The sequence below is a fragment of the Lampris incognitus genome, chromosome 3, assembly GCF_029633865.1.
Source record: "Lampris incognitus isolate fLamInc1 chromosome 3, fLamInc1.hap2, whole genome shotgun sequence".
In the NCBI taxonomy this organism is placed as follows: domain Eukaryota; kingdom Metazoa; phylum Chordata; class Actinopteri; order Lampriformes; family Lampridae; genus Lampris; species Lampris incognitus.
This window is the reverse complement of record NC_079213.1, coordinates 117,924,821-117,945,579: the sequence shown is the minus strand read 5'-3', so window position 1 is coordinate 117,945,579 and position 20,759 is coordinate 117,924,821. Positions and strand designations below refer to the sequence as shown.

The window sequence follows — 20,759 nt, the reverse complement described above, 5'->3', positions numbered from 1 at the left end:
TGGTAGCTATTGTTCCAGAGAGGACCAGAAAAATAGCAGAAAATTAAAACAATTTTAATAATTATACATACTTATGCAAAATATGCATTTTCTAAAAATGGCTAAAAACCACTTTTCTCGGCATTTCAGATGATTCTGAGTATTTGGGGGGATGGAGTTGGAGGGTAAACCACTTTTCTCGGCATTTCAGATGATACTGAGCATTTTGGGGGGAGGGAGTTGGAGTGGGGGGTTTAGGGGCAGGCGGCTAGCTGGCAGGATGAAGATTTAGACGGGTGGATAACCAAACCGCTACATTGCAGCAGGGTTCCTCTAGTAGAAACATATTTCAAGTTAAGAACGGCAGAAATGATAGCTGAAAATACAGTCTTCTGAAGCTTTTGGTTAGCGAGACTGGCCGCTTGAGCAAAAAAACAAAACAAAAACCTCTTACCCTAGTTCTACCGCTAAGTCCAACAGAAAAACGTAGACTGAGCTATCCGTTAATTTTATCCAAACCTTTGACACCGAGAAGCTCTGTACTTTCCATCAGAAATGCCACTGCAGTGGTTAGCTGGGCAACTGCCAAGACAGTCTGTTACTATGGTATTCTTTGTGGGATTAATTCTTAGCAGGAGCCAAACTAACCACAGCAATGTCATTTCTGAAGGAGAATACCAAGCTTCTCGTAGTCCATGTTTTGGATCAAATTAACAGATGGTTCTTTCTACATGTTTCGGTTTAGGGAGGGTTTTATCTGCTCAGGTGGACAGTGCCTAAGCACTGGCTTGGAGAAACCCTCAGGATTAGGGTTATGGAGAGAGTTTGATGGGTTAACGGTAGGTTCAATTAGGATGATTTTTCTTCTTTACAATTGATCTCCCACTGTCTTGTATCTTGATTGGTTTACCCCGTTTAAACTTGAAAAATTGATGGTGGGGGTTGGAGCATTATAATTTTTTTTTTTTTAAGTTCACTGCTACAGCAGTTTGTTTTTAGGGTTAGGTTTAAATAAAATTAATTGATGGCTCTCTGCATTTTACCACTCAGCGCATGCTTCTTTCCACAAAAGCACAGAAATTGGGATTAAGCCACTTCTCTGTACCTGCTTTATGCTCAGGAAGAAGCATCACACCTCATCATCGTGGGTAGCAGGACTCACTTTAGAAACACATTTCTCTAGAACAGCACAGCAACAGAGACTAACTCTTCGCAATAGGCAAGCGAACCATGGCAATGGTATTTCTGATGGATAATACTGACCTTCTCGGAGTGAAAGTTTAGGGTTGAATGCCCGGGTCAGCGCATGTCACCAGAGTGCCGGCTTGGAGATACCCCCAGAATTAGGGTTAGAGAGGTGGATAGAGTTTGATGGATTAAGGATACGGTAAATTTGGATGTTTCTTCCTTACAATTCACCTCCCATTGTCTTCCATCTTATTTAGTTTACCCTGCTTTAAGCTTCAAAAGTTGTTGGTGGGGTTTAGAGTAATATAAGCTTCTTTTTTTTTTTGAAGTTGTCTGCTATTGCAATTTAATGTTTTTAGGGTAAGGATTAGGAATTAGGTTTAGGTCTGGATAAAACTGGTGGATTTCCCCCCCTCTTTAACCCATCAGAATGTGCTCCTTCCTCGAAGCTCCCATAAAGGAGCACTCAACGGTCATAAAAGCAGAGTTTGTCATTAAACAACTTCGCTGTACCCGCTTTGCGCTCAGGAAGATTCACAACAGCCCATAATCGTGGCTGGCGGGAATCACTTAGAAACATATTTCAAGTTAAGTAAGTCAGAAATGATCGCTGAAAATACAGTCTTCTGCAGCTTTTGGTTAGCATTAGGTTTGGATAAACTTAACGGATGGATCTTGCGGTTAGGGCTGGGGTTTGATCTGCTAGGGTAGACAATACTACAGCAGAGACTGGCTGCCCGAGAAAAAAAAAAAACTATTACCCTAGTTCTACCCCCAAGTCTAACAAAAAAAGTGTAGAATGAGCTATCCGTTAATTTTATCGAAACCTTTCACACCGAGAAGCTCTGTACTTTCCATCAGAAACGCCACTGCAGTGGTTAGCTTGGCAACCGCCAAGACAGTCTCTTAATATGGTATTCTTTGTGGGATTAATTCTTTACAGGAGTCAAGCTAACCACAGCAATGGCATTTCTGATGGGAAATACGGAGTCTTGGAGCTTTAGGTTTGTATACAATTAACGGATGGCTCTTCCTACATTTTTAAGGGTTGGGATAGGTTTAGTATAAGGGTTTTATCTGCAAAGGCAGACAGTCTCTGTTGCTGACCATAACCCTAACCGAAAGATGTAGAACGAGATGGCTCTTTCTACATGTTTCGCTTAGGGTAAGGGTTTTATCAGCTCAGGTAGACAATCGCACAGAGAATACCACAGCAACAGACACTACCTCTTCGCAGTAGCCAAGCTAACCACTGCAATGGCATTTGTGATGGAAAGTACCAAGCTTCTCAGAGTGAAAGTTTTGGATAAAATTACTGGACTGCTTTCTACATGTTTCGCTTACGTTAAGGGTTTTATCCATTTAGTCGAACAATCCCTCAGAAATCCCACAGCAACAGAGACCAACTCTTCATCGTAGCCAAGCTAATTATGGCAATGCGGATGGAAAGTACCAAGCTTCTCGGAATGAAAGTTTTGGATAAAATTAACGGACGGCTCTTTCTACATATTTCGATTAGTGCAAGCGTTTTATCGGCTTGGGCAGTCAATTGCACAGACAATACCACAGCAACAGAGGCTAACTCTTCATGGTAGCCAAGCTAACCACGGTAACGGCATTTATAATGGAAAGCACCGAGCTTCTCAGAGTGATAGTTTTGGATAAAATTAACGGATGCCTCCTACATGATTCGGTTGGGTTAGGGTACGGGATTTATCTGCTCAGGCAGACAATACCACAGCAAAAGAGACTAACTTCGCAGTAGCCAAGCTAACGACGGCAATGGCATTTCTTATGTAAAGTCTTGAACTTCTCAGAGTGAGTTTTGGATAAAATTGCCAGATCTTTCCACACCTTTGGGTTGGGTAAGATTTTACTTGCTCAGGTGGACAATCCCACAAAGAACACCACAGCAACAGAGACTAACTCTTCACAGTAGGCAAGGGAACCATGGCAATGGCATTTCTGATGGATAATACTGACCTTTTCGGAGTGAAAGTTAAGGGTTTAATTCCCGGGCCAGCGTGTGTCACCAGAGGGCCTCCGCCAGTGCTGGCTTGGAGATACCCCCAGAATTAGGGTTAGGGATGCGGATAGAGTTTGATGGATTAAGGATACGGTAAATTTGGATGTTTCTTCTTTACAATTCACCTCCCATCTTGATTATTTACTGACCCGTTTGATGCATCTGTATAAATCTGGATGCAACTGTGTAATTATCAATGTAAGCCTGTATTTTATGTCAATCAGAATTCAAATCCTTACATTTGTTCTTTTCTAATAATGGGAAATCTACTGAGGAATCTGGAAGTATCCGAGGTGGTATTGCTGGCAAAGGCACTGTTGGCTCAATGTTTAATTGATCTACTTCAAATTCTATTGCTTTCCGTGTCATTGTCCATCCAAAGCTTTTTGTTTCCCTTCTCTCCTTTTCCCAACAAGGGACTGAAGGGTCTAGTGTTGGATGATCCTGACTATGGCCCTGTAAATTAGCCCAGTAGTTCAAGGATAACTATCCTTCTCATTTCTAGTGGCATGTCTCCCATTTCTACCTGTAATGCTGCTGTTGGGCTTGTTTTAAATGCACCTTTGCATTATCTCAAAGCCTGATATTGTACCTTCTCATTTTTTTTCCCCAATGTTGGCTGCTGACCCATACACTACACAGCCATAATCTAATACTGACCAAAGTAAACCATTCTATATGGCCTTCAAAGCAGTTCCATCTGCCCCATTCACTTCCAACTAAACACCATTACATTTAGTATCTTCTTACATTTGTCCACTACTTTCTGAACAGATAAGCATGTAATTCTTTCATCGAACCATATCCTTAAAAACTGAAAGGGTTCAACTTTTCCAACTCGATTACATAATTTGTTTTATTTCATTATCAGTTCTTTTCCTTGTAAAGAACATTGTTTTTGTCTTAACTGAAAATTTAAAACTCCATATATGACAACTCTACTTTCATAATAGCCCCCTGCAGTTTCTGAAGGCAGCAATCATCGTCAGTTTACGTGCCATTGGGAGGGCTGTCCTGCTCATTACCGATTGGCTCTCTGGTGTGTCTCCAGGCAGATTTGGAGTTTGGGTGTGTTTTTTTTTGGAAAAAGAAAAAAAATTCTGTAACTAAACATTATCGCTCTCCTACAGACTATGCGATTTGGGCCATCTCAGATGACTAAACGTGGCGATATGTTTGGTCGGGGTTCTAAAAGTGGTCTTACGTTGCACTGCGAGACAGGTTCAAAGATGGCCATAATTCCAGTCTTACGACCGAAGATAGTCTGGGACAAAAGTCTGACAGTGTCAAAGTTAGGATGACCATCTCACAATGGGACCGTTAGTACGAGCTACGTCTACTAACCAACCAACGGAAATAATGCACTGATCAACGCGACGCAAAATCTGAAGAGGTGGCACGTTGGCTCTCTGCATGATTTAGACTCGTCTCGTTAAGCTAGCTGGCTAGCTAGTATAGCTAATGTTAGTGTTAAAAGCCATGTTACTCCACGTTATGAGCTGTAACATTTTCTGTTTTGAAATACATTTCTCTTGATCAATCAATTATTAATGACATTGGACATATTCACAACCATCCTGTTCACATTCCATATGTGCCCTAACTTTACAATGTTAAACCAGAGCCTGTCTGCCATTTGGAAATTCTTTGCTTAAACGTCGCATTGTTGTCATGGTGACATGTATGGCTGGAGATAGTGTTGCTGCCGAATACAAAAGTTTGGAGAACACCGGAGGATTTGATACTTGAATTTGTGAAAGATTTCTACAACTTGTTTATGCGTGCATGCCCAATGTGGGTCGCATTCAAATTAATTGGAACAAGTTGTGGGTTTGTTGGATCTTGTAATGCTACCATGGATAGCTTTCTTCACAGGAAGCAGACTTGTACACCCCAGCAAGCAACTGCCCTCACTGAACTAGTCCTAGTTAACCATTCATTAAAAAATACATTTTTGAATGAAGGTCTCATCTTTATCGTTACCGCATGCCTAAAACAACCTCAAGCTACATTTGAAAGCAGATAGATAAATAAGAGCCATTGAGTAACTGTGCGATTCATAATCTGAATAATCGATTATTTGTATCAATAATCGATAAGTTATTTGACTGTCAAAATAGTTGTTAGTTGCAGCCCTAAATGAGACAACTGTTAAGTTTGTTAAGTTAACTTTTGTTGGTGCCTATAATACAGTAGCCTGTTTTGTTAGTCACTTCTACTGCAGTCTTTACAGTAACCCTCCAATTAGGAGGAAGGTGCGCTGCTAGTGAAAGGCACTTGTTGAAATGTTCGGTAGGCTGTGGCCACTTGCTGTTGAGCGCACAAATAAAGTTCAGTTAAATAAGTACAGTTGTCTTATTTGAAACTAACAACTACATCACCCAAATAAGAACAACAAGTACTTGTACATTTAATAGCTGTCTGCTGCAGGGGTAGCGAGCTGTATGTGGCCATATGAAATAAGTCACTCATCTCTATACCATGAACAGAAAAGATGGAGCAAATGGAATGTAGGCATAAACCGGTATCAAAAATACAAATAGTTTAATCATAGAAAACAAGCCTTAAAAAGAGCTGTAATTGCTTATGTGAGATGTTTTCACTTAATTATATTCAAATTCATACCCAACTGAAAGTGAATTAGTAAATTGTGCAAAGTGTGTTCAGATGAAGTTTGTAGGTTATTGCTAAGGTAGGACTACATGACAGGCTAAATCTGGCATATTTATGATTTAATTAATGTGCACTCTCCCAAAAAAATAAAAACAATTAAAGAGTACTACAACTACTTACATGTCTTGGTGACTGATTGTTGAGATCCATGACAGAGTGTGTCAAAGAGGTGGCCTGTGTTTGGATCTGGGTCTTTGGGCCTCCGTCCAAGTTCTTCTTTAAGAGAATGTACCATATATTTTGCTGCCTGTTTTGACAAGACCTAATCGCAAGGAACAAGACAAGGCTTACATTAATGCAAGGATATGTCAATGCATGAATTCTTTTGTTATCCATGCATCGATTATCCAAACCGCTTATCCGGCTCTCAGGGTCGCGGGGATGCCGGAGCCTATAAATTAGATATGTACATTGGCATTTTTATAGTGCTTCCCTTTTGTACACATCAACCATACAATCATAAAACCAAACGCTAAATAACTGAACAATTGCAGCTCAAAACTCAGGAACATTTATTCATACAGAGAGCAGTTTTTAAATTACCTTTCTTGTGGGCTGTCCCTTCTGTGAGGGTGTTGAGTCCATCAATTCCGGTGCCTGCAAATTAAATACAACCATCTTTATGCAGGAGCATTAGCAATTTGCTAGTCCAGGTAGGCTGACACTCGGATGGAAACATATTGCACCAAGAAAACCTCATCGACTACATTTCAGCACATACAGATAGTGTGCACTCCATCCTCCCCCAATACTCACAGCAGCATTAAAGTTTTCCTTGCTTCCCTGCCATTTATATTAGCGATCTCTCAGTGCGTGCTGCATCAGGTTGGATGAAATATAAAACTACTTTAAAAATGTTTAGCAGGTAGTGAGTGCTGCTCACAGTGCTTGCTAGGTCAAGAAATTAAAGCATAATAAAAAAAACGGTTGTTAGCCAGTTTAGACATCTGACAACAATTTGCTCCTTGGCAATCACAAAACTTCCACTCAACCAAGGTGGAGCCAGAGGGGTGGAACTGGACACCCCTGACATCTGATTGGCCAGCCCAGATGCCATCCTAAAACTTGATTCGCTATCACTTGCAGTTTGATGCCGATTGACATCTCATTTCACCTCTTCTTGAAAGAAGTGTTTATTTTGACATCCAACACTGCTTTTCAAAAATCGAGGATGAGAAAATATTTCCACAGCTCACGAGTTACACAAGCAACTGACAACTATGGCAGACCTACGGCGAAAGCACCATTTTGAAGTTTATCATCGAGTTTCAGTTTCCTGAACAACTTTTATGAAAGTTGAGTGGCTGTGTAGATGCATACTGGCCATTTGACTCCATAACAGAGTTAATCAGCTGAGAGAGCTAGGTTCCCAGTTTAGCCTAACATTATGTTTACATCTGCGCAAGTAATACACACCACGCATAGACAGTGAACTGTTGTAAGTTACAATATACAAGTGTTTCGATAATTAATACAATTAAGTGTTCAGCAAGTTAACATTTAACAACCTGAAATCCATCAACTCAGATTTTTGTTCTTGAACTCGAAACGAACAATTCTTATTATCAATCTGTTAACATTACCACAATTTGCAGATGGCCTGTTCGCCATCGTAAGGTATAGGAAATTATAGCTACTTGTTGAGAAATTATGTTTTTGAATAAAAACAAACCTTGCAATAATTGCAGAGAACATTGTAACCTTGGTGGGCACCAAAATTATTTTTCTTTTTCCAAGTCCATTTCTGCTTGATAATATTTTGTGCAAGCATATCTTGCGTTTTCACAAAACAAAAAACATTGTTTGACTTGGGAATCAGAGGTCTGTACAAGTTGGTCATACCTGGTACATCAAATTGCAGTGTTTATTTGTAAATTTACTTCCATAAATAAACTATGCAAATTATGTCACACACAAATGCCATCTTATCTCCTTGAGCTTTATTTCATGAAAATATTTTGGATGTTCAACACTTAGACCCAGATTATATATTCATGAAAACAGAGTGACCCCAGTCTCTCCAGTATAGTATAGCACAGTGTGTGTGACAAAGAAATTGAGCTGCAGTTCTGGAGGTAGAGACACTGGCTACTCATAGTATGTTAAAGAATTCTAGCGAAGTAACCCTAGTGGACCACACTATGTGCCACATTGAAGCACTCCGAGCTAAGTGAATTATCACTTCAACCTCAGGATTCATTCATACTCGTTAAATGCCAGGTTAGGGTTATACACTAGTTTTCTGTCATTGTCTGTGGACCTCCTGAATTAGCCTTGGCCAATCCCTGTATAAAACTCTAGCTCCACTACTGGGTGGATCTTCTACATTTCATGAAACAAAAGTGCCTGTAGCAACAAGAACTACCTTTGCCGATTTTTTTTAGGGTTGATACGAAGGGTAGTAGTGGTGCTTGACTCAGGACTAGATGTCGCAGCCCTACATGGAACATTAAAAGGGGGCGGGGAGACAGAAGAAGTTATTTTAAAGGAAAACAATAAGATAGTCCCTGGCTGTACCATGCTTTAAACACTAACAAAGCTAGGAGATTTATTCGATGGCCAGACTTTACCATCCTTTCAGTGTTACAGACACAAAATGATGCTTGGGGCTCAGTTTGGTTTAACACATGTAATTTAGTAGGGAAACTATAGAAAAGTAGAGAATACAAAATATTATCAGAGCACTGAATCTTTCTGCAGTGGTCTTATCACTCGCATCATGTACTGACAAAGTTTCTAGAATCAGCAACCTACTGATGATTCTCAAACAATACAATCAACCATCATTTAACTGATACAATAATACACAATTGTACCTTCCTAGTACAAAGTTTACTACTCTTCAATTACAATTTCCTTATTAACCCATATTTCGTTTACAGATTTCAAGATCTTTCTTACAGGACTCCAGTTGAGTATAAAGGTTAAGTTTCCCTCCCCTTAGAAGTTGAGGTAAAATAACGTTCATTGTTCGTTAACTAATTTATACTGTATAGTTTACAAAACAAGTATTCTAAAGTTACATACACACACAAACATACATCTATATATAATGTATTGTTCATTACAGACTGTATACCCGTTGTACTGTTCCAACATATGACCCTGAAATATCTTAGAAGGTTGGTACTATTGCGTTGAAGAGGTAGATTAAACATACGCCAACATTTACCAATCAAACGATTCTTATTTTGAAAACCAGTATACTTCTCTTTTAAGAATAGCAGATAAACTCTTAAGAATAACATGTCTATTTAAAAAGAGCTGTGTTTACTTCATCCGATACACCTTGCGTTCTTTCTGCATGAACACCATACTATGCCTGCACTCTAACGAGGTTGTACTAACGTCCGGAGTAGTTCACAGAATTAGAAAGGCTACGTTCATCGACCCATTACTACACAGTCACATTAATCCATTACGTGTTTTATCTATTATCACATTAATAGATTCCATTTATTGTTAATCCCCATTAGTCTAAAGATGACACGCTGATTCGCTAGCTGCCGATATGTTAAGATTAAGTCGCCATTCTACTAGCACCAGTACGTATAGCACGCGCAGTGTCTCCCACCTCGTGGTGACCGTAAACTAGGCTAGCTACAGCAGTGTATTACTGTAGTCCAAGCTAGAACGACAAATCGTCTTCGGATAATTAAGCTAATCAGCGATCTAGCACCGATTATAATAAGACACACAAAGGCTTCTATCATATTGACATCTCGTCTTTTGTGAATACAACATTTACGTGACTCGCTCCGTCGGCGGTCACCATTTTACTGCTGTTGCTAGTCTAACGTCGTCATGCTAAACTACGGTCCAACTCGACATTTCCTTGCTTAATGATTACCGTTACTATCCACTCGAGTGTACAACGTCATTACATCTATTAGACTGATAATCATGATCAACCTACCTGCAGAAAAGTGGAGAATACAAAATATTACCCGAGTGCTGAACCTTTCTATCGTGGGCTCAGCACTCACATGACGTACTGACGAAGCTTCTAGAATCACCAACCTACAGATGCTTCGGGAATACTCGACTCACTGCGCCCTCTGTTGGCCAAGCGTACCTTGATCACAGTGACCAGTAATAATGCAAGGACACGATGTAGATCAGTTATCAGTAATATGACATTAACTAGAAGAACCCCGCTACAATGTAGCGGTTTGGTCATCCACTGTCTAAATCTTCCTCTTCATCCTGCCAGCTAACCCTCTTCCCCCTGCCCCTAACCCCCCCCCCCACTCCAACTCCCTCCCCCCTAATGCTCAGAATCATATGAAATGCCGAGAAGTGGTTTTTAGCCATTTTTAGAAAAAGCATATTTTGCATAATTATTATAATTTCTGGTCCTCTCCGGAACAATACATACCTCCCAAAAAAAAAATTAGGATCATAAGTGCATTTTTGCAAAAATGCATATTTTGCATAATGCCAAAACATTTCTAAGTCCCAGAATTTTTTTTTTTTTTATATAGCTGAAAAAAAAAAAAGATGCTCAGAATCATCTGAAATGCCGAGAAGTGGTTTTTAGCCATTTTTAGAAAAATGCACAATTTTAATTTTCTGGGATTTTTCCCTTACTCTCAGACAATACCCATCACCTCCAAAAAGAATTAGGATCATAAATGCTTTAGTTTTTGGTCCCGCTATCTACACTAACGAAAATATATGAGTAGATTTCTGTACTTTGACAAGCATGTGTTTTTTTCCTGTACATTTACAACAAAATATAAAATGGGGGGGGCATCCGTTTACATTAACCAATTTTAAAATGGGGAGCCTCTGTTTGCATTAAACAGTTTTAACCAAGCGCCACATCAGCAGTTGCAGCAACAATATCGCTTGCAGAGGTTTTTTTTTTTTTTAATTAAAGATACTTGCAAATCCGACACTTCTTCACTCAAGATTACATATTAAGAACCATGAATGCCACCTCACCATCTCCCTCAACTCCACTCTGAGGGAGACGGCATTGGACAGGTAGGTCACCAGTGCCTCTGGCTGGTTAGAATGGTTAAGATCGTCTGTCAGGGTCGCTGCGTCTCCAGCCTGGACTTTGCAGACATTCAACACCTTGGACTTGCTCACTACAGTTCCAGTCTGATCTGGACCCAGATAGTTGCAGAAAACCAAGTAACACTATTGTCACTCTGTTTCTAGCTGCACCATGAGTCAGTTTGGTCATATTTGAACATTTTACTTGCCTCACAACCAGACCCAACTGTTTGGTGACAGAGATGCATGTCCGTTGTCTCCTCAACCATTATGTCCCATGCTGGAGACTTGGACACCTCTGTCACCAGTTGGCGGTCGAGCATCTTGCTGATTAGCTTCCAGCATCTCTACATGGTTTAGCACCCTCATACCGATCTGACTGCGTATCCGATTATGTTCCGAGCCGGTCTCTTAGATCCTCTGGTGCTGGCCTGCTCAATGTCCCTAGAATGAACTACAAAAAGTATGGCGAAGCAGCATTTTGTTTTTATGCACCGACAGCTTGGAATAGACTCCCAACAAATAAGAGAAACAACATCCATAGATAGTTTTGAGAATCATCTCAAGACCCATTTTTATGCTCTTGCTTTGAATAAATTCCATTTTATTTCTTTTACCTTATACTGTGGTTTCATTTCTTGCCTTGGTCTGTGTTTTATTACTTTTAACTTATCTGTAGTGTTGTTGAGTTTTATCATTTCCCTTATTTTTAATGTGAAGCACTTTAAGCTGCATTTTATGTATGAAAGGTGCTATACAAATAAAGTTTATTATCTATGATGTGACTGCTGGTGTAGGAGCCAGCTTTAAAGTCAATTGTAATCGTCACTCTTAATAGCTTTTTGAAAACAGATTGTCGTATAAGAGCTATCAAAATATTGACAACTTACAATGACAGTATTACCAAACTTTTTATATTTCATCCAAAACATCCACATCCTAATTAAAAGAAATATTTTTTTAAAAACCCTTGATAAAAGTATGTCGTTCATATGAGGGAATACGTCTTGCCGAATCAGAAAAACCCATCTCCAAAGACCAATGCACTCAGGAGGCCTGGCTTTGCCCAATTTCCTTTATGATTGGGCATGCAATATTCAGAAAATAATTCACTGGTTTGAAGAAAAACCAATTGCAGGAGAGGCAAACTGGGTATGATTAGAGTTCTCATCATGCCAACACCATTTGGGCTCAGTGGTTGGTGCAGCCTTGACCCTTCTTAGCAATAACCTGAGTTCGAATATAATAGTCAATCACTCAATAGTAATATGGACTCAGTTTAGAAGGCATTTTGGGCTGCAAGGAACTTTTATTCTCTGCCCGATTAAGTCTAATCATTCCTCTTGTACAGACACTGCATTTACTTTATGGTTTAACAAAGGAATTAGATCAATCCATAAAAGACATATTTGCATCTTTTCCTCAATTACCCAAAGTCTGTGACTTACCCGAGAACCACTTTTTGTTATTTACAGATCAGGAGTTTTGTACAAAAGACATTCATCTCATTTCCATACAAACCCATTTAGAAAAAAAAAAAAACACGTCGACCATTTCCTGGAATTAACTAGACCATAGAGGTACGACATCCCAGATTTATGAGTTCATTAACATTCCATGGAAAATTTAAAACTGGCCTGGAACACCTTTAACGGATGACCAATGGGACTTCATTTTAGATTTGATAAACACATTGCTAAACATGGCTTAATGCAACTGAAAGTTGTACAGATGTAGGCAAAGTACATTTTACTAATGCTAGACTGGCAAAGACTTATCCAAACATTGAGCCTTAATGCAGATCATCAAGGCAGCCCAGCATATCACCGGTACCCAGCCATAAAAGACATTTATCAAAAACGCTGCCTTCGAAGGGGTCTGAGCATCAGCAGAGATCCCACCCACCCCAACCATGGACTGTTCTCCCCCCTGCGCTCCGCTACAGGAGCCTCAGAGCCCACACTACCAGGCTCAAAAACAGCTCCTTTCCACAAGCTGTTGCCCACCTGAACTTGGCTACCCACTGAATGTCTGTAGATATTTTTAAATATTTTGTACTCCAGCTCTTTTTAACTTAGTCTTCATGTGTGTGTATATATATATATATATATATATACACATACACACACACACACACACACACACACACACACTATTGTGTTCGCTGTGTTTGTCTGTCTTGCACCGTTTGGTGAAGCCACAGCCCTCATTTCATTTTTAAACATGTGCCTGCACATTGTTTTTAATGACAATAAATTGAATTATGCCCTCGATGTAGAAGCCACCCGGCAGATTTAATGCACAAGTTTTGGCTGTGTCCGAATCTCTCCACCTTTTGGATAAGAATTTTCGGTAACGCTTTCTATGAAGCTTGCATCTATAATGCCTCGACTCCTATGTGACTAGAGCGCACTCGTGCCAACATTTGGAGGCGGAGTAATGCCTTTCACCTTTGAATAATACCCCATTTTGACTACCGAGCTCCTCCTTAAATGCCAGTATTCCCTTGCTGCAAGTGGAGCTTCATCTCCGTTTTCAGGGCAGCCGCAGAGTCAGATTTCACAGTGTGGGGTGCTCGTCATTGTCCGTGTGTTGCCGGATCTGTACGAGTCACCCATCTGTGACATTGCGGTAGTCAGCCCGGTTGATGAGCTCCACATCCAGCTGCTGTCTCTAAACTACTGACAGTGTGATCGTTGTGCATGGACCCTGCACGTGTGTTTGACAGTGGCTCTTCTGAGGGTCTCACGTGTATCACTGGTCCCAGCTTCTACACTGTACTGATGTGTCGTAGGTTAGTTTACATTATTACGACAGTGACCCCCAGAGGGGTCACCATAAACCGATTTACCGTAGTGCCTAGCGGAGCACGAATAAAGTACTGTAGCGACTTTGGGGGCAGCCCAGGAACTGTCACCACAGCCGGGACGCGAACCCGTGTCTCCCACTCCGCAAGCGACAACGTTAACCAGTCGACTAAAGGGTCCGACCCGTTAGTCAAGGACCAACGTGTCTACTTATCCATGCATGTTAAATGGCCCTGTAGGACCTGCCATGACTACATAGTCATAGCTTAGTTAGAGGACCACAACTACCAGTGTTCATTGTTTTAGGTAGTTAATGTTAACATCCAGACTGAGACAGTTAGGTTAGTTCTGATAGCATGCCTAGTCGACAGCCACGAGTGCCTCACTTGTAACTTTTATTCTTTAATTAAACGGCACAAGAAGCTTGGTTATTATGGTTAAGAAGACACTCCTACGGGCTCTTCTGCGTTAAATCATTTATGGTTATTTTAGCCAACCAATATACACACCACCCGAGGTTGTAGCTCTGCAGAGCCAGCAGCATACCCTGCCGACGCTTTGGGGCACTCAAAAGGGGCTTGCTTAATATGACGATGAGGGGCTTGTGATTGGTCTCTGCTGTAATGCTGTAGCGTCCATACTGATAATGGCGAAAACGCTGGCGCGCAAACAATGCTGAGGCACTCCTTTTCGATTGGAGCATAATTCTGCTGTGTTAGTGTGAGGGCCCTCGAAGCAAATGCGACAGAGCGACCCTCCTGAATCTGGCAGCAGCCCAGGTCATGCCAATGGAATCACTCCGAATAATGACCCCCTTGCCACGTCGTAGTAACATGCGTTGGCGTCAGCCGTCTTATCTCTCACCACTATCATGCTTTGTGACCCAGTGCCAGACTGCGTCCTTGTCCACCAGTCTTCTCAACGGCTCGCACACTTCCGAAAACGGTGGCAGGAATTTGGTGAGGTAGGTGACAAATGAAACCGCTGCTCAGCCTTCACATTTGATGGGGGTGGCATTTCCAATTGATTTCACCTTCTCCGGATCTGCCTTCAAGCCCATGGAAGACGGTGTGCCCATGGAAGCAGACCTCTGGCACCTTCAATTGGAGCTTTAAGCCAAGTCGCCACTTGACCTGCCTGCATCCGTCCATTAGGGCCGACAGCTTGGTATTATAGTACCGGTCTGCCTTTTCGTCACAGCCCACGACGAGAACGTTGTCAGCTATATGCTCCGCCCCACTGAACCTAACCAGCAGCTCGTGCCATTTCCGTTGGTACACTTCTGGGGCCACAGACACACCAAAGGGAAGAGTCAACCAGCGTTCGACCATAGGGCGTCCAAAAAGTTGTCGTCGGGTAGCTGCTGGGCTCATCAAGCTGGCATTGAAGGAAGCCATCCCTGGCGTCCACGAAAGTGAGAACCCTCCCCTTAGGAAGCTTGTAGAGTACATCCTCTAGCGTGGGCATGAAGTAATGTGATCGCCCCAGCGCTTGGCATCAACGCATGCCCGCAGCTTGTTAGGTCGTTTAACAATCACCATATTGCCAATCCTAATCTGTTGGCTCCAACTGGAGTAATAGCCCCCCCGCTTTGTATTGATCACGCCGTGACTTAACCGCTTTCTGCGTAGCGAGGTGGACTGGCCGAATCACTGCATCCAACTCAAAATGCACCTCATCTGGCACGGAGTCAACTGGGGAAGTGAAAACACCTTGGTATTTGCTAACCAGCGTGTTCTCAGTCAGATGGAATGGTGAAATGCATGAGCCCAACGCACTCACAGATGGACCGTCAGAGCAATGGCTGCTGGCTGGCCTCAACCAGAGCCCTAGAAAGAGAGTTACGTTAACTCCGTAGACGTCAATGGGCCAATTATTTAACAGCAATGGCGGATCGTGGGAGCCCCGGATAGTTCCAAACAGTGCGCATAGAATAAAAAAAAAATCATCGCGGCTAAGCAGTTCATTTAAATGACCCGCCAAGCTTCGTTTGGAACTATTCGGCGGCTACATGAACCACGTGACCCTCGCGTTCTGACCCCTCATTGACGTAACTCTCTTTCTAGGGCTCTGGCCTCAACTACCTCGAACTCTAGAGCGCATCTGTGGTAGCGCACAACACACGGTCACCAACAGGCCCATGGAGGGCATCAACTGGTCTGAGTAGAGTCTGGTGCTACTTGGCGTGAGATGGTCTGGGAGCAATCCGCATTTTGTGCTTGAAACTCATGACATTACACATGTGGCTCCTGAATCGAGTTGACATTGCTGCTTCTAGTTGAAGAGTGACAAACGACTGTTCCCTTTCCTCCCCCTTACATTGCCCGTCAAAAGGTCCAGGGGAAGTAACAAAGAAAAAGTATCCCGGGGTAATAAGAAAGGTGGTAGGCAGAACCAAGGTTAAAAACAAACAAGTTTCTTAAGAAAACAAATACTAACCATAAGCAAATATATGCAACAAAAGATCAACTTAAGACGCTGTCTTAATTAACCAGGGTTAGGTAGCAAATAGAATAACGCAGATTCCGCTGTCCCGGAATTGAATTGTCCACGGAATGAACTCCTGCCCCCGGCTATTGGGTTTGATGCACACTTGCAAAATGGTTAGCCGTGCCACAGGCTCTGCACACCTTGCCACCCCCCCCCCAGTCTGTTGGATTTACATTTAAAATAAAAAAAGTATATCGATTGCGCATAAAGTTGTTTTCTAAAATGTTCCAAAAAATTAAATTCTTATTCGCCTAACAAACTTGACTGTTTATTGAAAGCATTTTTCATGTTTTGTTTAAGAACATGTTTTGTCGTTTTCTGGGTCTCGAGACCATGTAAATAATTGCGATGGAGGCCTCATTTAGCTTTTGTTGGTGTTAATGAATCACCGTTGTCCACTGCTTCTCGCAGGATTAGCTTTTATCATCCACAAACTGAATTAGCTCTGCATACTCCGCGGCATGTCTCTCCTCGTCTTCCACCGGTTCCGCTTCCTCATCGTCGGCTGGCTCGGTTAAAACGGTGTCTTTTAGAACTTGCAGCCGAAGATCGCCTGAAGTGTTCGTCTCTCACGGTTCAAAATTCTTGGCACCTCCGTCAAATACGAGCGCCGAGACCAGCGGCTACTCGACCCGGCGGCTCGCCTGCTCATGACACGGTGCTAGCATAGCATGCTAACTCTCACCAGACACGCTGTACGACGCCACATGTGTCTCGGTGGTAATGGCCTCGGTGGCAACTCCGGAGCCGGCCGTTCGTGACAAGTCTAACCCCTAACCGGCCCGGCAGACCTCACTTCATGGGATATTTCGCGGGGAACCCGGGAGTTAATCATAAAATATGGACACAAACTCCAGGCCCTGACTAACACCACTTAAATAATGTTTTTCCCCCCGTAACCACAGAAGACCCGGGTGCCTCTCTTGGGAGTGGTGGTTATTCGCTGTGTGGTAGAAGGCAATATGTGCAGGTATTAGTGGGAGACTTTTATATACGACCACCGGCTAGCGAGTCTACTCACACTCCTACTGCACAAGCAATAAAACAGCAAGTGAAATTGTTTCTGTTGTACAACATTAATTACCAAACGTGTTTGACAGGAAAAGAAAACTTACCAAGGTCACACGGCGATGTAGCGTCCGATTTATGCATCACTTCTAGCATTGCGGTCGCTGGTCCTAGCTTGCAGAGCAGTACGAACCGGTGGTTTGCGGAGCTCATATTGTGGCCAGTTCGCAGGCTCACAATGACGAAGGACCCACAAAGCAGACTGACACAGGCAGCAAACGGTCCAAAAAGGTTTAACCGGGCAAAAGGTCGGTACGCAGCAACCAGTCAGCTCAGGCAGAGGGGTGAGGCTCTTCACCGGGGTAAAGACGAACTAGCAGCATGAGGGAGAAACGCATGGCTTAAATACACACATGGGGGAGATGATGACACACAGGTGCAACACATTAGGGCGGGGCCGGTAATCACACAGGAGGGAAACTTGACAGGAAGTGGCATCTAAAAACGAGACAAACGTGAATACCACTATAAAACATGAAACACTGGGAAATATGAAAAACTCATAAAACATGAGCTAGGATGTGGAGCGGGTCTTGACAGTCTGAAATGTTGCTTTGGATGTGCTGTGACAGTTGTAGACCACAATGATCATGTACTGCTTGATAACTGGATTTATAATGCGATGCTTTAAAACAGGTAATGTACCAGTGGTGTGAGATCAAATGCGCTTGTTACGTCTCCACTTCCGCTAACTGCTGCGCCGCGTGCGAATATCCGAAGTGCAGGTGGCAGGGGAAGGCTAATTAATATTCATAAAAGCGCTACCTGATTGGCCGCTGAAAAGTCAACGATCTGACGTTCGCGTTGCTCCTCTCAAAGCACATGATTCCTTCCTTGCTCTGACAATGCTTGGCTAGTGAGCTACGTTAGCTAGCATAAGTTATAACCGATCTTCGCCATTACATCAATATATTGTAACGTACACGAGTAAGTAGACACGTTAGCCCTTGGATAACGGGTCGAACCCTTTAGTCGACTGGTGTTGAGAATCACCTTCGTGGTCCTCATCCCCGAGTCCGTTGATGTGAAGAAAACAGCCACCACGTCTTAGGAGATTAAAATGATTTTATTGAGTACAGATCTGGAGACACACTCTGCCAATCCGTCGTGTGTGTCTGACTTTCTTTGTGTGTGAGCTTCTTTATATGCTAAACCTCCCTTGTTCATTCATCACACATGACCTTGATTTTCCTGTCCACTATGTTTGGTCAATGCTCCCTTTCATGGTTGAGCTTTAGGGAGTGCTCATCCTGTCTGGACCTGCAACTCTTATCGGGGGCCCTCCTTGCACCAGACACGGTATCTCTCCCAAGGCCCCAGGGGAGGGGAACCCACATTCAGTGTGAGGCGTGCAATATATTTCATCTACGTGAATGTGTCTTTCTTCACCCTCTGTTCTGGTTGCATACATTGGTTACAGAGTAATACAAATACACTCGGGTTATATTTAATATCACTTAACAATTCCCCCTTTTGATCTCCTCTAAGGAGATCACTAACTACGTTTAATATCTTCATCTAGGTCCCTTTCCACAGGTGTCGGTACCGGAAGGGGCATCATGGGAGGTGGAAAATCCCCCTCTCGACGTTCAATTGCTGTAACTATTAGTCGGTTAATGAGAGATCTGAAGCATGGTATGAAACAGCAGCCACAGGTAACCAAAATTCCCATAAAAACGGCTAGGGATACAACTAATGACATGATCAGTCCCTTCCATTTTCCAAAGAAGCGAGTCATCGTTTTTTCAAAAGGATTGCTAATACCCGAATGATCGTGCATAGTTTTTGAAAGGGTACGTAGACCCTCTAGGGCCCTGGTCACTGAACCGTCGGGGGCTGTGTTATTGGGGATAACGGTGCACCACTGATCTCCGAACATTGAGCATATGCCCCCTTTTTCAGCCAGTGACATATCTAAAGCCATTCTATTTTGTATAGTCATCAAAGAAGTGGCCTCCAATTGTTCCGACAACCCGGCCACTGCATCTCGCGTCAAGTTGGCCAGGTGGAGTATATTGTAATGTATGTAATTGATCCGGTCAACGTTTTTATTAGGAGAGATGGGAAAAAGGGCACTGATGATGGGCATACTCTCAAATCCGGCAGCGACTTGGTCGGCTAGCTTATATTCATCCGGCACTCCTCGGGGGACGCCTATTGCGTCAACATACGTGGGGCCCCCTTGTGATAAGTCAAAACTATGGGCCGTTGCTTGCCTCCGTCACCTCCCCCACCATCCCCTCTATTGCCTCGGCCCAATCAGGGTCACAGGTAGAGAGAGAGACGGGCAAGGGCGCATTGTCCAACCCAATCGGCTGGGAGTTGGGGCCTAAGCACGGTGCCTCCACAATACCAAAACAAATCGGCCCGGTGATAGTGCATGTTGGTGACGTTGGTCCATCCCGTCATATTAATGAGGCGTTTACACCAGTCTATCGGGATCTCGCCGACATTAGTGCCTGAGTCATTGTGATTTAGAAAACAGGTGAAGTTACTTTTTACCGGAACGAAGGCGGGTGGTATGACATCCTGATTGCCTTTCGCCTGGACCAACGTGTACACACGGTTCAGGCTAGAACAATTGTCAGGGGCTGCATTCATCATTTATGGCAATCAGACAATAGAAACCCATGGCATCATGGATATAAGTTGGCGTGGGAACCACAATCAGCACAGGACGGGCCGAAGAGCAGGCCACGCAACCCTCCATCCCTCTTTCTGCTGCTGTTGCGGCCAGCCATTCCAACCACATATTTTTACCCGTGTACCCCGTGGCGTAGTAGACTATGTCGGACGGGTCTATCTTTTCGGGGTCGACCCTTTTTACTACATCATATTGGTCTGGCCCCGCCGGCTTTCCTGGGGAGCGACCCATGTGACACGGAAAAAACTCTGTCCACCCCTGCTTGGTCTAGGCCTATGGTATACAGGGTGTCATTGACTCCTTTACGCGGACACATTTTTAATAGGCCAGGCCCTTCGTTATACCCTGAACTGGCAGTGTGCCCCGCCAATCCGAACTCGATCCCTTTCTTTTGGTCAACTGTTTTTTCTATCGAGACCATAATGGTCTTACCATCTCCTCCTAATTGAACTTTCATATATTTGCCGTAATCTTCTTTGCGGTGACTCCCTATGTCCCCTGTGTATGCGTCTACATAAGACCATTTATAACAGCTGGGCCACAACACCTTCCGGCATATGTAGACTGGCTGTTTTTTCCAATAATCTTCCTGACCTTGTGGACACGGGAACAGGTTGCAAAGCCTTACCTGATATGTGGCTGTGGTGCCTACTGGATGGGTCCAATTAACCCACAAGTTGTACCACCCCCTTTTCCCGCCTGGTCCCTGACTGCACCTGAACTCTTCCCCCCTTTTCACTTCATCTCTTTTGGCTCTTAGAAGGGACTGATCCAGGGCCCACAACCCTAAACAAAGGCATACCATCATAGTCATTATCCCCATTATAACCCTTGTTCCCCTTGTCTTCATGACTGTCATTCGTAGTTATATCTGTTAATA

At 43.0% G+C, this 20,759-nt stretch overlaps 1 non-coding gene and 1 pseudogene across 1 annotated transcript; both read right to left on the bottom strand.

Annotated features, from left to right (window-relative positions):
- Positions 1 to 1,020: 1,020 nt before the first annotated feature.
- LOC130110914 (small nucleolar RNA U3) lies at positions 1,021 to 1,190 on the bottom strand (annotated as a pseudogene).
- Positions 1,191 to 1,587: 397 nt separating this feature from the next.
- LOC130110891 (small nucleolar RNA U3) lies at positions 1,588 to 1,793 on the bottom strand. Its single transcript, XR_008810104.1, has one exon. It is a non-coding gene; the product is annotated as a small nucleolar RNA U3 (small nucleolar RNA).
- Between the last annotated feature and the right edge of the window lie 18,966 nt (positions 1,794 to 20,759).